The sequence below is a fragment of the Arvicanthis niloticus genome, chromosome 2 (assembly GCF_011762505.2).
Source record: "Arvicanthis niloticus isolate mArvNil1 chromosome 2, mArvNil1.pat.X, whole genome shotgun sequence".
Taxonomy (NCBI): Eukaryota; Metazoa; Chordata; class Mammalia; order Rodentia; family Muridae; genus Arvicanthis; species Arvicanthis niloticus.
Window position 1 is genome coordinate 66,704,587 of NC_047659.1, and position 16,143 is coordinate 66,720,729.

The 16,143-nt window shown below is 51.2% G+C and overlaps 1 long non-coding RNA gene across 1 annotated transcript; it reads left to right on the forward strand.

Moving 5' to 3' along the window:
• The first annotated feature begins 10,676 nt into the window (after window positions 1-10,676).
• Window positions 10,677-15,765, forward strand: LOC143441169 (uncharacterized). Its single transcript, XR_013108397.1, has 3 exons — window positions 10,677-10,976; window positions 13,011-13,253; window positions 14,525-15,765. It is a non-coding gene; the product is annotated as an uncharacterized LOC143441169 (long non-coding RNA).
• Window positions 15,766-16,143: the final 378 nt, after the last annotated feature.

The window sequence follows — 16,143 nt, forward strand, 5'->3', positions numbered from 1 at the left end:
TCTAGGTCTTAATAAATCTGTTGCTCTTCAGATAAAGGCTGATCCTGCCAAAGAAATTCATTGTATCATATCCTCCCTGGTAATTATTGTTGATGTTCTTGGTCACGTGTAGAGACCTTCCTGGGTTCCAGGCTCAAAGCACAAAGGACAGAGCTGGGGCTGGAGTCCCTGACTGGCAGCTTGGCTTTATATGCACAGGAAAGGCTCTAGTCCTTTCTCCAGGCCTCTCCCAAAGCAAGGAGGGGACCCCAAGGAAAGATGCTCGGAGATGTCTAAGCTGGGGTGAGGGCTTCTTAGGGGTGAACTTGGGTCCTAGAGGATAGGGGAGATGTAGGAGGGAGAACTGCTTTGGAAAGGTCCCAGTAGGATCAGATGGGGTGTGGTCCAAGTAGCTTCAGCATAGGAGTCTCCCACAGGTGTCTGTTGGATGAACAGTCATTTGGTTTCTTGTACCTTGTTTCTTGCTGCACCTTGGGCCCTGGTACACTGAGGATACATGCTCCCAATGTTTGTTGCATGGACTTAACTTGGAATAATGGTAACAGTGAGTGACCCAGAGCAGGAACACAGGGGCCAGATGAGCAACTTACCCTCCAAATTCTCCCTAGGACCTGCAGATGTACCCACAGGTGAGATTTCTCTCTAGGCATTTTCTCACAAGTATGTAATGTAAAGGAAGCTACGCTCACCCTTCCTTCGTTCTGGTTAAGGGGAAGCACAGACAGGATGTTGCCCAAATTCATACAGCAAATAGAGGTTCCCAATTCCATGTACTTCAGGGATCCCACAGGGGAACATTTGGATCACACCTGGAGAGGGATTCCAAAGACTAAGCGAATCCATGCAGTTCCCAAACACTGACATTTAGAGCAGAAGGAAATGTTTTGAAAGCACACAGACCTAGCTTTGAATTCTCTGAGCTTTCCTGTAGGATCTGGGGCAGTGACTCATCTGTCACATGGAGATTAAAGGAATGGATATACAGGTTAGGATAACAGAAGGAAGCCCTCGAGGAATGTCAGCTACCATGCATTGCCAGGTTGTTTTGTCTCTGGCCTTAATTTTCTAGGATGCAAAATGGGCTGAATGACCGTACCTTCCTTAGTGGGGTTGCTGGGTACACGAAGGAGACAATGCACTCAGGTCCTGTCCTAGTGTCTGGAACCCTCCCTCTGTAGAAGCTTTGCTTGCTGCTAGAGTAAGTGACACCCGCTCTAAGAAAAGCCCTACGTGTGAACTGGAACGCTCAGGCGCGCCAGCCGAGGAAACAGACCGCCGGTTCCATTTCCCTCTCCACCTGGCGAGAATTTCCAGCACTCAGGGTAAAGCGGATGAGTGCGTGGGCCTAGTGGGTGTTCCTGGGGCTAAGGAGCCCGGCTTGGATGCAGCTCCCAGAATGCTCCTGGGGGAGGCCTGGAGAGGCAGCTAAGGGTGTTCGCTCAGATGCCAAGCCTGGCTAGAAATCCATCAGGCAGCTGGGCGCTGCCTGTAGTATGGGGCGGGGCAGAATGTGCAGAGACGCAGGGACATCTCTCTTCCAAAGACAGTCATGGACTGAGCCCATGCAAAAGATGACCACAAATTAATGAGTATTTATGATGCTCTGGGCACTGGGCCAAGCGGCTGAATGACTCCCAGCCACCACCATCTGTGCGGCGAGGCACATCACTTCCTGTATCTGAGCCTCAGTCTCCCTCTCTGTGAATTGTCCTAACAACTGGAGTTGCATCAACTCTTAGGGCTGTGCTGGGGACTGGATGACTAATAAACTAGTGCAAATGTTACCTAGATCCGGGGTTTGGCTTTGGGCATCTGTTGATGCAGCCTTCCTTACTCTGAAGAAAGGGAAAGCAGTTGATGTTAAAAGGGTGACTCCCTGGGGCTCGCCAGACTCCTGGCATACACAAGGAAAGCATGTAACAAATTGTGTTTGTGGAGAAGCTGATTTTGAGAGCTGAGGATGAACCTACTGTGTTTGCAGTGTGGACAGAAGTGGAGGCCTGTGGCATCAGGGACTTGGAGATGGGGGACCTGATCCGAGAAAGAAATCCTAGAAGTCAGGGAACTTGGAGGCTGGGAAACAAGTTCTGGGTCAGGGGACTTGACAGAAGGGAGCTGTAGGATCGAGGCTTTTAGAAATAGGAAAGCCGAATGAAGTCAGGACATTTGGAGGAGGTGTGGAGTTTATGAGGTTGGGGGGACCCTACAGGATCAGACTTAGAGATGAGAAGCCTACAGATCATGTGATCTAGCAAAGACCACAGGGGCAGGAGCAACACTGGAATGTCAGGTGACCCCTGTAGGTGACACTAAGCCTTGCTTAGTGCACAGGGCACCTCCCTAGCACCTGTACCAACCTGCCTTGTCACACTAGGCTGGGAGTTCTGGACTGGCCCCTACTCTGAAGGGCAGTTGGGTGAGACTGTTGCCCAAGTGACCCTTTGTAAGCCACCCTGACCTCATCATAGGGAGCACCTTTTCCATAAGCCATAGAGCCAAATTACGGAGATGTGGCCAAGTCTGTGGATTGAGAAAGTATGACACCACTGGTCAGGGACACAGCCTCTGTGGCTCTCACAGACATTTTCCCACCTCTACGTTCTGGAGTCTCTGGGCTTTCAGGCTTCCCTGGCAAGCCTTGATGCTGCCAAAGCATTTGGTTATTTTGCTCATTTTATTAATAAATGTGTCCTGATGCCAAGCACATGGAAACTGCTGCCTGGGAACAGCATCAGAAACATGCTCTGGGGAATCATCTCTCTGAGCTGTGGCTACAGGAGAAACAGACAGAGATCCAAGGGGAGAGGAGGCAGGCCACTGGATGGCCCATGCAAGACACGGGGGGTGGGGGGAGGCATCTGAGGACCTCAGGGACTTGGAGGAACCAGAGGGGAGTATCGCTGTTACCTTGTGAATTGAACTGCCAATTTCCAGACAACACATACGGGAGTTGCTCCAAAGAGCCATTTTTAAAACAGGTTCGCTTCCCCCGTATCCTTTCTTTTCCATTATCTCTGGTGGGTGATGGGCTAATGAGGAGGTTAAAGCACTTAAGAACCATCATTAAAAATAGGATTAAAAAAATTAAAGTTCCTTGGGAGGAAGCCTTGCCTTAACCCCACAACCAAATGAACATAGAAGCCTGCTTGGCCCAAACAGTGACAGATGGGCACACTTCCTCCAAGAGCTGCTGTGCCTCAGGCAGCAAGGATCAGAGTTCAAGGTTGTTACAATGCCCCTGCAGAGGACCTTACAAGCTTAGTCAGAGAGTAAACCCAGCCTCAAAGAAGATATAGGCCTAGGGCCTGTTAGGGACCTGGCAATTTCACATGTTAAATATATGGCCAGGGGACTGCCACACCAGAGTCCACAGCTGTGGAATCTACTCCTGATAAGGATGCCGTCAGAGGAGGTATCTCCAGATCAAACACCTCATAAGCATAAGGGGGACAATGGGCTCCTGATCCCTTCAGAGTCCCCTTCCCTCCAGCCAGGGTGTGTGTTCCAGTCTATTACTGGGCAGTGAATAAATAACCACAAGGCTCTGCCAGGATCTTTACCCTTTAAGGGAATAGAGCTCAGTTCATTTGAGAGGGAGAGAGCACCGCCCCAGATCAAAGTCGGCTGGGGGAGTGCCGCTTACCAGGATTATTATGGCTTGAGCAAAGCAGACAGACAGACAGACAGACAGGCAGGCAGGCAGGCGAATAGAAAGATGGTTGCAAAGGCCAGGCAGATCAAGGGTTTCTTAGCAGTATCCGGCCAAAAAACAGAGACCGTGTATGTCACCATCTAGACAGCCACCTCCTACGGAAGCCATCAGTGGGCCCAGCCTGGGCTCTTCACATGTTAGCCTGCCCTCTCCTCCCAGTTGGATTCTGGCCTTGAAAACGGCAAATCTGGAGACTCAGGCTGTGGTCTAAGTGGTAGAGTGCTTGCTGAGCATGCAGGAGGCCCTACCTTCTATTCCTGGCACTGCATGAGCTGGATGGCATATCCCCTTAATTCTAGCACTTGGAAGGTAGAGGCAGGGGGATCAAGGTCAAGAAGCTGTTTATATAGGAAGTTTGAGGCCTCTAAGACTCTATCTCATGATAATAATAATGAAGTCCTCCTGGCCATGCTTCCCCTGTAGGAGATGTGACTACCCCCACCCCTCAACACATACTCCTTGGTCTCAGCTGCAATGTTGGCCTCAAAGGACCTCTGTCTGTTTTAGAACCTCTGAAACATTTAGTACTATGTCAGTCTGGACACAGACTCTGTTGTCTCCCTTATGAGAAAATGCTAAGTTCGAGGCTCATCAGAAGGTCTAGCCTGTTCTATGCCCAGCACCTGCTATACTGTAGGTGCTCAGATGGATAATGCTTGGGGAAATGAATGAATCAGGTTGAATGGCCTCAGTCGCAGCTTGAACCTGGGGAGTCTGGCTTCTATCTTTCCAGCTGAAGACCTGGCCAACCATCTACCCTGTCCTGATACCACAAGGCAAGAGGTGCAGCCCAAGAAAGATGCAAGAACGAGGGTGGTGAGGAAGGAGGGATGACAGAAAGTAGCCTCAGCACTCTAGGCTCCTCAAACAGAATGCTCAGCCCCAGCCCCAGCCCCAGCCCCAGCCCCAGCCCCAGCCCCAGCCCCAGCCCCAGCCCCAGCCCCAGCCCCAGCCCCAGCCCCAGCCCCAGCCCCAGCCCCAGCCCCAGCCTCAGCTTCAGTGCTGGATAAGCCATGCAGTAAATGACCTGAGCTCCCTGGTACGGTGGCTCTGACCATCCCCTTCCCCTCTCCCTGTCCCCCATCACCCTCCCGAAGGAGCTGATGACTTGTATTTCATAGCCTGTCAGGGCTGTGGCTGTGCCCAGCTGCGCAAACCTCTCCCCTCCTCACACCGTTCTGCTGGAATCTACCAATCTCCTACACCAGCTTCTTTCTGACACAAGACACAGGACACAGGATGACTTGTGGGGGCCTCTTCTCCCAGGAAGAGGGCCTTGTGACTTAGCAGGGGACAGAGGCTAACCATCTGTCCTTCAAGCTAGCTACCTACAGAGAGGCCATTCAGAGCTCCGTGGCCTGTGTCTGCCCCTTCCTACCCCAGGAAGGAGCAGATGGCCCAGCTGCCATCCAGGAGTCTGAGAGCCCTAAGGATCAGTGGGTGGTGGTGGGTTTGTCCTGCACTTACATAGGCGGGCATCTTCCTTTGTCCTAGGATTCGATCAGAGCCAGCCTGCCACACCCAGCTCGAAGACACCCATCCTAAATTCTAAGGCTGCTTTCTCCTCCTGGGACCCTGAATTACCCCAAGAGACACTAGTCACCTAGTCTAGGTCTCATAAATTATGCTCTAAGGCGGTGCTTCTCACCCTTCCTAATGCTGTGACCCTTTAGTACAGTTCCTCATGCTGTGGCGACCCCCCCCCGCCATAAAATTATTTTCATTGCTACTTCATAACTGTAATTTTGCTACTGTTGTGAGTCATAACGTGAATACCTGTGTTCTCCAATGGTCTTAGGTAACCCCTATTTCTACTTTTTGATCAGGGTCTTCCTAAGTTGCTCTGGAAGGCCTCAGCCCCCAACCCCATCTCAACCGCCTCACCCCACCCCATACTGAGACTACAGGGGTGCACCAGGGCCAGCTGACTGAATGACTGATTATGGCAGGAGGTTTACCCCTGACCTCAGCCTCCTCTGTAGCTGTCAATGACCTTTAATGTCTGCTCCTGCTGCCCCTCCCTCCATGCTATTCTGGGACCACGTGACGTGGGGGAGGGGCATCAATCCCAGCTTAAGTGAGAGAGAACCCAGCCCCCCATGCATGCTATGAGAGCACTCTACCAACTGAGCCACATTCCCAGCTGTGTTTTTAATAGACCTCACAAGAGTCCATGAAGGTCTCTTGAATACTGCCCTCTGGCCGTTTCTGTTTATTTCCAGCCTGGGTAACAGTCAGAGGTCTGTGACTAGGGGCATGGGAATAATTGTGATCCCCACTTAACCCAGGAAGAAACTGAGACACACACACCCCTCCCAAAGGCAGGCAGTCTTCCAAAACAAATGTCACTAGGTCTGTTCTTGCAGAGCTGGTGGCTCCCTAGTTAATGACTTCTGGACACTCACATCCTCAGGGGAAAGGAGGGATCCCCTGAAACACTGCCTTCCTTGACACAGTTCCCTTGAAAGGCCCCAAGTCCTGAAAAGATTATGCTACCTCCCTCATCCCCAGTGAATCCTAAATAAAAATAACAGAAACTCCAAATTAACTGTAAGGAAGTCCCACCGCACCACAGGCACTCTAAAAAGCAGCTCTTAAAAGGAAAAAGTGAAATTGTTTGAAATGTCTCTCCTATTTTATTAGTGGGCCTGAGTCTAGGAGACAATTTCTCATCTTGTTCTTCCTGGCATCTCCACCCCCTGCCCCACCCCTACCCCCACTGGACTCCCACCCTTAGCATGGGATCTGGGTAGGTGGACAGCTGGAGCAACCTCTGGGCCAGGAAGGCTGCACTCTTATCTCCTTGACAACTCAGCTTCCCTGGAAAGACATCCCTGGTTTCCTCCAGCCACCACCCCTGCTCCACCTTCCTCAATTGAATCATCTCCCCTGGAAGGTAAGGAAGTCCTCCACAATTTACCAAAGACCTACTGTCTCTTGAGACCTTAGAAAATAGGAAAATGGGGAAGCCTGGAGGGGCTACAGTAACCCAAAGGCCTGCTGTGTGCCCCTGAGTACGTTCCCTAACCTCCCTGTGCTTTAGGAAGTAACACAAGGCCTACACTGCATGTCTGCCTTGACTCTGAGGAAGGAAGGCAGCAAGGCAATGCCCTTCAGAAAGTGCTTAGCACAGAGCCACTGGCCAAGATTCACGAGGCCTGTGTGCCCTAGAGCAGTTGGCCACTGGAGTCAAGAATGGTCCAGACAAGATGCCCGTGTGGCATGCCTGGTACTGTCTGGGAAACTGGCCAATCCCCATCACTATTCAGAACCTCAGTCTCACAATCTACAAAGGGAAAGTGGGGCTAGAACCATGGCCTGGTCCCTAAAAGAGGTGACTTCTCGCTGTAGCATTCTATAGCTCCCACGTACTGACCCCAACCATCTCTAGGCACCTGCCCCAAGACCCTCCCAAATGGAAGCTCTTGGCACAGGGTTTCTCAGTCCCCTTTGGCAGGAAAGGCAGGGCCCGGTTGACAGTCTGATGACACTGCTGTGTCCCACTGTCATTCTGAGTTCCAGCCCCAGAGGCAGTCTCTGGGGGCTGAAACCATCTCCTCCACTGTGCCTATAGGGACAATGATGTCCTGGGTTTAAGCACTAAACTCGGGCCCCGGAAGCCTAGGAGTCCCGGGCCGGGCCGCAGTTTGATTGCCTGTGGTGACTCAGGCTTGGACAACATCACAGCAGCAATTACGCCTTAAATGGGTGATTTTGCACTGTTGATGCAGCTAGGTGGCCTTTTTATTTTCTTTTCAGTTCGCATTCGCCAGACAGGGGGAGGGGACTCAGCTTGAGGAAGAAACAAAAGGAAGACAAAGAAAATGCCATGGGGTGGGGAAGAGGGAGGCCTAAGGCTGAGAGAGGCTTGGGCTGCCGGATTTCTCACCATCTGGGAGGCCACCCAGAGAGGGAGGGAGGAGGGGCAGGTCCGACAGCAGGTGTGGGCGGGGTCAGAGGTTGCCATTGGCTCCTGGCTCTTTCTGGAGCTCTGATGGGAGACTGGAGGGCAGCCCAGCCCACCTCCCTTTCAAGTGGCCCTTGGTTCCCTGCCTCTTCCTATGTGCCTGGCACTGGATTGGGCGAGCAGAAGCAAGAATCTCCTCTGGGAATGTAGCTGAGTTGGTAGAAGGCTTGCTCACTATGCATGCCTGGGGTTCCATCCCCCAGCATCTCATAAACTGGGCGGAGTCAGACACACACGTAATTCTAGAACTGGGGAGGTGGAGGCAGGAGGATCAGAAGTTTGAGTTTATTATTGGTTAGCCTAGGTTACACGAGGTTGCCAAAAAGAGAGGATAAAGAAGAAAAGAGACAAAACAAAGAAACATATGGTCCTGGCCATGGAGCCCAGAGCTAGCCCTGGGCACTTAGAACGCAGCTGTCAAATCTAGTTCAGTGCCTCTTGGGAGTGGCTGCCAGTTTGAGGTGTCTGTGGGGGCCTTGGCTACAGGGTCATGGTTCAGGAAGGCTCTTCAGAGAAAATAATATCCACCCTGGCGTAAAAAGGAATGCTAATTAAAAGTGGGGATGAGCTGGGCAGAGGACAGCAAGCATGGGGACAGAGTGAGACACAGAGGGGTCCTGGCAATGATATCTGCTCTGCTCTCTCCTTCACTGCAGTAGAAGGACTGTGATGGGTTATACTGTGTGTGTGTGTGCGCGCGCGCGTGTGAGTGTGTGTGTGTGTGTGGTGTGCATTCCTTCCTTCATTTGTTTTACATGGCACCATTTAAAGTCTACCACAAATCTTACCAAGGAAAACGGCAGATCCATGATGGCCTAGACCCTGCGGTCACAATGTACCACTGTACAGGCTGTGCACTGAACAGCTCCATCTGCTTCAAGAGTAACAGCCTGTGGCCCTGCTCCGCACTGCCATTTATTACTAGTAATTACCCATTCTCTTTCTCTCTGTTTATATAACATGAAGAGAGTAAGAGCTAAGAATATGGAGTAGGAGACAGATCAGAGAGAAATGCATGTGATAAGGACTGGATAGGATAAAGCAGTTGAGGGGCGCGGTCTAACGTGATCTACCAAGGTGTCCTGCCAGAGAGGGAGGAAAGGAACCAAAAGCAGGCATAGGAAGAGCATTTGCCACTGAAGAAAGGGCGCATGCAAAGAGCCTGGGGTGGAAACACAGTCACTGGATGCTGCAAGCACCAGGCGAGAAGGTGAGTTTCCTGTTGTTAACCAGGAGGGGCTGTGTGCAGGGAACCGAGCCCACAGGCACACAGTGCCCACAGTGACAGGCGAGAAGAGAGGCTTCTCCCAGTCTCTGTATCTCCCAGTCTCTGCTCTGCTTTGCATAGGTTCTGTTGGGTTGCTCGAAGGCGGTGTGTAGTGCTGGGCACAAGTCAGCATTGGCAGTGGCCTGGGGAAGAGGAAACAGAACTGACCACTTAGAGAGGGATGGAAAATATGCAAGGGTTACTCCAGTGGGAATGGGGGTAAAGCAACGTCTTACTGTCAGGAGGGTAAAGCACATTTAAGCCTGCTTTACCATCAAGGAAATGAGTAAGATACTGACTGTGCTCCCATTAGAAGCTTAGCCAACAGGCTCAGATATGGGGAACACCACTTTGTTTCTCATGGCTCTGGGGAGACTTGAAAAAAAATGGCTCCCTGTCTCAGCATCCCCACTCTCTCTTCCATCTCTGTGAATGTAGGTGCCCTGCCCACCAGGCATCACAGGCCTCTGTGCTCAGGCTGGGGCTGAAAGCACATGTTAGCCTTTAATGACCCCAGGAATGGTGCAGTTCACACGCCTGCTGGGCTGGCTGGCACACCCTGTGCCCTTCACATAAAGCTATAAAGCTGTAACTTATTTATACCCAGAAACCAGATCGTTGCCTCTGCCAGCTCTCCTGCATCCCTTCTCAAGCCAGGCAGAGAGATTCCCAGAATGCCCTGGTGCTGGAGCATAGTGGAGCAGGAGAAAGGGCCAAACAATGTTGTCAAGGCAACTGATCACCTACTATGTGCTCTTCATGATCTTTCATTGAATTATTGAAATAATCCTATGAGAGAGGAGAGACCAGGGTTCTGTCTTTATCAGCAGTCCCCCCCTCCCAGGGCTCACGTGCAGACTTCCAAAAGTCACCCACCACAGTGATGTTTGGCACAGTAGTGAGATCTCAAAGAATCCCAGAATCATGACACTGTTTTGCCAGTCACAGCTACACAGCTAAGAGTTGGCAGTCTGAGGGACTGAGACGCTCAGCAAACATGACGCCTCTCTGAGGGTTGGATCTCAAAATTACCCAGTGCTGCGAAAGTCCTACTGTGTCTGGGGGGGCCTGTGCCGAGGCCAAAAGAGCCACCATCTCAGTGACTGTGAACTTATGAGGACAGACAGGTGACAAAGGATTCTGCGATTCGCTGTGGCAGCTGCTATGGCCAGGTGTGCTCTGATCTGGAGGATGCCCTTCCAGTTCTTGGCAGGAAGGACCTCTCTGGGTGAGGGTGCTGCTGGGAGCTCAGGCTGAGCAAAGGTCAGAAGAGGCTGGTTGAAGCTCTTCTCTGAAGAAGTAGGGGCAGTAAGATCTGTGGTGGTTGGAAATCTGCAGGATTTGTGGGTGGGGGGAACATCAGCCTTGCCACCCACAGATTTAAGGATTCAATTCTTTTGTGTATAAAGCCGACCTGGACCCTAGTTTTTCATCTAACTGATGGGCCACCTCCCAGAAGTTTCTACGTTTGAGATGCATGCATAAGATCTGTACCCTGAAGCCTCATATAATACTGGGCTTTATTATTATTATTTTTTTCTCCCTCGCTGTGATGGAGGGAGGTGGGTGGCTGGTGAGCTGAAGGCTGAGGGAAGGGAGCGCCTGTTTAGTCCTAGGGGTCCCTTGGGACTGGAGATTATCCGCCAGGCCCCTTCTGAGGATGGAGGGCTGTGCTTAGCCCTACAGAGGGAGGAACACAGGGTGAGCAGCCACACAGGTGCCCATGTAGATGGCCCAGCCAGGGGTGAGGCAGGCCGCTCAGGGCTGCGCAGCTCCCAGCAGTTACATAAGGACGCTGGGAGCCGGAGAGACGCCTTTGTTGCTGCGATCCGCCTCGGCAGCGCCGAGTATTAATAAACCGATCGCCCGGAACGCAGGGAACGCAGGCGGGCGGGCGAGCTGCGGGACGATTGGGGCTGCAGCTCTGGGAGGGAGCGACACCCACGGCGTCCTCCACGCAGGAGAATGATTCTCCCTCCAAGCTTCTCTCCAGCGCCCTTCCCTTCCCCACCCACCTGCCTTCTTCGCAGGTAGGTGCTAAGAACGCAAACAGTAATCCAGAACCCACCAGTGTGGGCTCCAGCAGCTTTGCTACCGTTTCCATGATGCATGTTATCTGGCCTTGGCCTTACCTGTAAAACAGCAGAAAATCACCTAAGTGTTAATTAAAGTACATCCCCCCCCCCCCACACACACACACTGTTCTCCTCTGCCACCTCCTACTATGCCCGGCTATCTTCTTTCTCCCGACTTCTTTCTTCCTTTCTTCCCCTTCTTTCTGGTCTTCACAACCCCTCTCTATTCCCCTGCCTCTCCCTGGCCTTCTTCCCTCCCTCCTCCCACTTTTTCTCTGCCTCCTCCTGATCTTCTCCCCCTTCTCCATTCCTTCCTCCCTTTCCCCCTCTCCCTCTTCTCTTCTGTGGTGCTGTGAATTAATAAAATTAAGATCCCATACTACAGCAGGGCTGGACCACTAAGCGACATCCCCCTCCCCTCCTTTTCTCTCCTTTCTTCTCCTCCTCTGTATACTGGAGAATAAACTTACTGGTTTGTGTGTGCTAGGCAAGTGCTGTAGCACCCAGTTACCACCACCCCCAGGCCTTCAATTGTTAAGAGTGTTTTTGTTTGTTTTGTTTGAGAGGCTAGCCTCAAACTCAGCACCTTTCTAGCTCAGCCTCCTGAGGTGGGATTACTAATTTGCATCTTGCCTAGAAAAGAGTCAGTTTTAATGAGCTAATAATGTAGGCGCCTCATGCCTCCCCTAAGTCTGCTCAGTGCAGTCTGTGGAATCTCTTAGAGGTTTGTGGCAAGTTTACTGCCCTGGGAACCCCTGCCCACCCCAGCTTTCTACTCTTTTGCTTGGGGAGGGGTGCATACATTTTTAAGACTGTCTCCCAATATGTTCTGAAAACCACTGCTTGGTAAATCCATTTGCAGTTATGAATGCAGAGCCTGGGAAAGAGAGCCTGAGTTTAAGCCATAGAACCCATGAAAAAGCCCTGGTATGGTGACTTGTACATGCAACCCCAGCGCTGAGGAGGCAGAGACACTGGTGTCTAGGGCTCACTGGACAGCCAAAGCAGTCAGCTATAGAGATCCAGTCTCAAAGGAGGGTAGCATTCCTGAGGATGTTACTTGAACTTGTGGGCGTGTTGTACATGTGTGGGCACACATGTGCACAGGCACACACGTGTGTGCAAACACATACATGCACATTTTTGAGCATTCTGTTTGACAGATGTTTTCCTGGGACAACAGGAGACTTCATTTGGTAAAAATGGGTGACAGTTTGAAAGAGAGGTTGGGACCCTAAGGGACACTGTCAATGGGAGGCATGGCAATCTCTGCTGTGGTCACCAGCAGAAACAGAGCCATTTTGGGCTAGACTGCCAGGGTTGCATCCTGATCTGTCTAATGTATGACTCATTGAGCCTTAGTTTCCTTATCTATAAAATGGGTGACTAATGAGACCAACCTCATAAGACCCCACTCAGACCAGGAAAGCTCCTCATGTGGCGTCAGAATGTCCTTCTTTGAGAGAATATGAAGTCTGCTAAATGTGGTACCCAAGGGGCCCAACATCCTTTTGAGAGGCAGTTAAAAGAATAGTTATAAGCTAAGATGGAGGTCCAGGGTCCAGAACATGGCCCTTGGCCCAGAGCTACTGTTGTGAGGGCTCTGGGGAGGTACCAAGAATCAGATGAGGATCTAGAATCTGCAGCCCTCTGCCTTCATTCCTACAGCAATTCTTTTCATACCAGGGTCAGCACTAGGAGAGCCTCTAGCCAGCCTGAGGCTCTTATCTGATTTGTGTGAGTGTCATCTGCTCCTCCAGGTGAACCATACACCCTTGAGCTAGACTACCAGGCCCTTACCCTATCCCGACCTGGTGAAGAATGCCTTTCTTGCTGCCCCTATCCCTGCCACCTGTAGCTCACTCATCATGAAATCAATGAGTGTCTTATGAAGAACTGGCCCTGAGTGAAGGATTCACACAAGCAGCTTCCTCAGTCTCTCTCAGGACCCTGGACATCACCACCACGGTTTCTCTTTCTGTTTAACAGATGAATGGACTCCTAGAGGCTAACGGACCTGTCAAAGGCCACTAAGATAATTAGACAGGACCAGGGCCTTGCACCTTACTTGGTCCAGGAAGAATTTCCTGGGTTGGTCCTGTCAGCTCCTCAGCCTTCCTGCCACTGCTGGCATGGGTTGGTTTCCCAAGCTGCCCCACCATTCTTTCTCTGAGAGGCCCGAGTGCCACTGTCATCATTCCCCTCCCCCCAGCTGATGGCTTCCTTCTCCAGGTAAGGAGCTGTGTGACATTTCCATTTCCCACAGCATCCATGGCCAAGTGTCTCAGTGGAGATGAGTCAGCTAGGGAGGGCAGCCACGGGGGTGTGAGTTGGGGATGGCTAGTTTATAGACTGGAGGAGAAGAGGGGGAGCAAGCAGCGTGAATGAGGGGCAGCCTGGGAATTCCTGATCTTCCCCACCTCCTTCAGACCCCAAAAGCTGTGTTCAGCCTAAGGCTTCCTCAAAAGTCTTCAGGGGTCGTGGAAGTGAGAGGAGAGGGGAAAGGAACCAACTCCGCGTACTCTTCTGCTTGTGCCTCAGAGGTACCCACATGGCTGTAACTCACCCTGGGCCATCAGTTGTCACCTCAGAACCACCCTTTACAGTGTCAGAAGCAGCTTTACCCTGTTCCTGACAGCGGCGGTGGCAGCAGCAGCATTCTGTGGCTTATGCACTGTCAAAGCTGAAGTTTCTGAGACTCCAAAGAGGCCCACCCAGTCCTTCATTCTATTTTACAGAGAAGGAAACAGAGGCTCAGAGAAGTAGCACTATTGGCCCATGGTCCCATAGCTAGGATTTAAACCTATGCCGGTCCAGTATTCCTAAGCTGAACTACGACTGAACTCAGACAGTTCTGTCCTCATCTAACACGTCTAGAGAGGTGACATCGCTGAGACCTTTCTGCATGAGCCCTGCTCCAAAGATCATGTCCAGTGCTAGAAACTTCCATAAGCCTGCTTCACTCCCCGCTAACCCCACTCTAACTGCACACACCTTCTTTTTAAATTATCGTCACTGTCATTATAGCGCTGTGTGTATGATGGAGATACCCATGCCGTGGCACCCATGCTGGGCTCAGAGAACAACTTTTGTAAAGCCAGTTCTTTCCTCCCACCTTCATGTAGGATCCAGGGATTGAACTCATTAGGATCGCACAGCAAGCTCTTTACCCACGAAGCCACCTCTCCTGCCTGTATCTGGCTTTTTGTTCCCTTTTGATATGGTGTCTCATATAACATAGATAGCCTAGGTTGGTCTTGAACTCCTTATGTAGCTGAGGATGTCCTAGAACTGTTGATCCCTCTGCCTCTGTTTCTGGAGTGCTGGGATCACAGGCATGCATGTGTCACCATGCTCTGCTCATAGAAGCGTACTCTCTCCCTCAGGGTCCATATGTATCCATGAACAGAAGTGAGTTGCATGCCCCTCCCCTATTGTTCACACCCACCTGCACACAGTGCTGGCACAGTTACCACATACTTGAACATCCTCCCTCCCTCTAGGGCACAGAGGTGCTGGCTTTCCTGCAGAGGGAGCCCAGGACAGGACAGATGGAACAGCAGTTGCTGGATCTCCGTGGGAGTGACCCTGACTGGTTAGCTGCCTCTACTCCTGCCCAACTCCTAAGGCTTCAGAAGAACATTTTAGCACTTTCAGAATCCAGCCTCCACAGGAACAATAGGAATCCGAGTTTCCACCTGGCAACCTTTTAAAGCAGTCACCTCACTGGCTTCTCACAAGCTCCAAGGAGCAGTGATGGCTGTGTGTCCATTTCCCTCCCAGATGCAACAGCCGGTCACCAGGACAGGGAGTGTGGAGAGGCATTTACCATCAGAGTCCATGCTAAATATACGTGTTGCTTCACGTTACTATGTGCCTGACCAGTTAAGCTTGCCTGCAGCCGATGAAAAGATGAGGTAACTCAGAAACATGTTTGAACAAAGGACTCGACACACATTTTCTCTTACATTGCCAGAAAACTCTGGGAAGGACACCCCATGCTGTCTCCATTTATTGGTTAAGAAAATACCAAGGACTGAGTGGTGGTGTTAAGAATGTTCTTAAACAAGTGCACACTGTTTTGGAGAAGTGTCTGCACAGAGGAGGGCACACTAAGAGGATGTCGAGGTGGATGGATAGTCTCTTGTCCCTCAACACTATTTTTCCAATTAGGAAGAGGCTCCTTTGCTATAGTGAGTGAGCACTCTGTGTCTAGCAGAAGCTAGAGAGAGAGGGGTGATGTACCAAAGGGGTCTGTACTTGGTGGTGGAGGCATGGATACCCTCTGAGCTCTGTTCTTTCAGTCTCCCAGTCTATCAGCTGTGACTTCAATCAGTTTCTCTTCTGTTCGAGATCATGGATACATATATGCCTTCCCAGTAGGGTGGGAGTCCTCTGGAACAGGGATGCCCTTCTGTCAACTCCAAGGCCCCAGGACTCAGCACTTTACCTGGCATACAGGGCCCATCTGGATAGCCATACCTTCTGTGATGGTTTGTATGTGCATGGCTCAGGGAGTGGCACTATTAGGAGGTGTGGCCTTGTTGGAGTAGGTGTGTCATTGTTGGCATGGGCTTTAAGACCCTCAACCTAGCTGCCTGGAAGCCAGTATTCTAGTATTCTGCTAGCAGCTTTCAGATGAAGATGTAGAACTCTCAGCTCTTCCAGCACCATGCCTGCCTGGATGCTGCCATGTTTCTGCTTTGATGACAATGGACTGAACCTACAAGCCAGCCTCAATTAAATGTTGTCCTTATAAAGAGTTGCCTTAGTCACAGACTCTGTTCACAGCAGTAAAACCCTAACTAAGACACCTTTGCAAAGCATTATGGGGCTAGAGCTCTCACCTCCTGATAAACACACATGGAAACCCCAGAATACAGATACCTAGAGCTTATAGGCTCTGTCTACACCAAGCACCATTGAAAGTGTAAGTCCTGACACTCGTGACCCTGTTTGGCTCTGCTTACATGCTGTTAATGACAGTGAGATCACTACTTCTAACACAGCCTCTTCTTTGAGGAAGTTGGAGTCATTACCATCACATCCAGCTTCTGGAATTCTGCCTTCAGGTCCTGCTTCTGATGGAACACTGGGAGGCCTCTAAGTCCGGGAGGTGTTC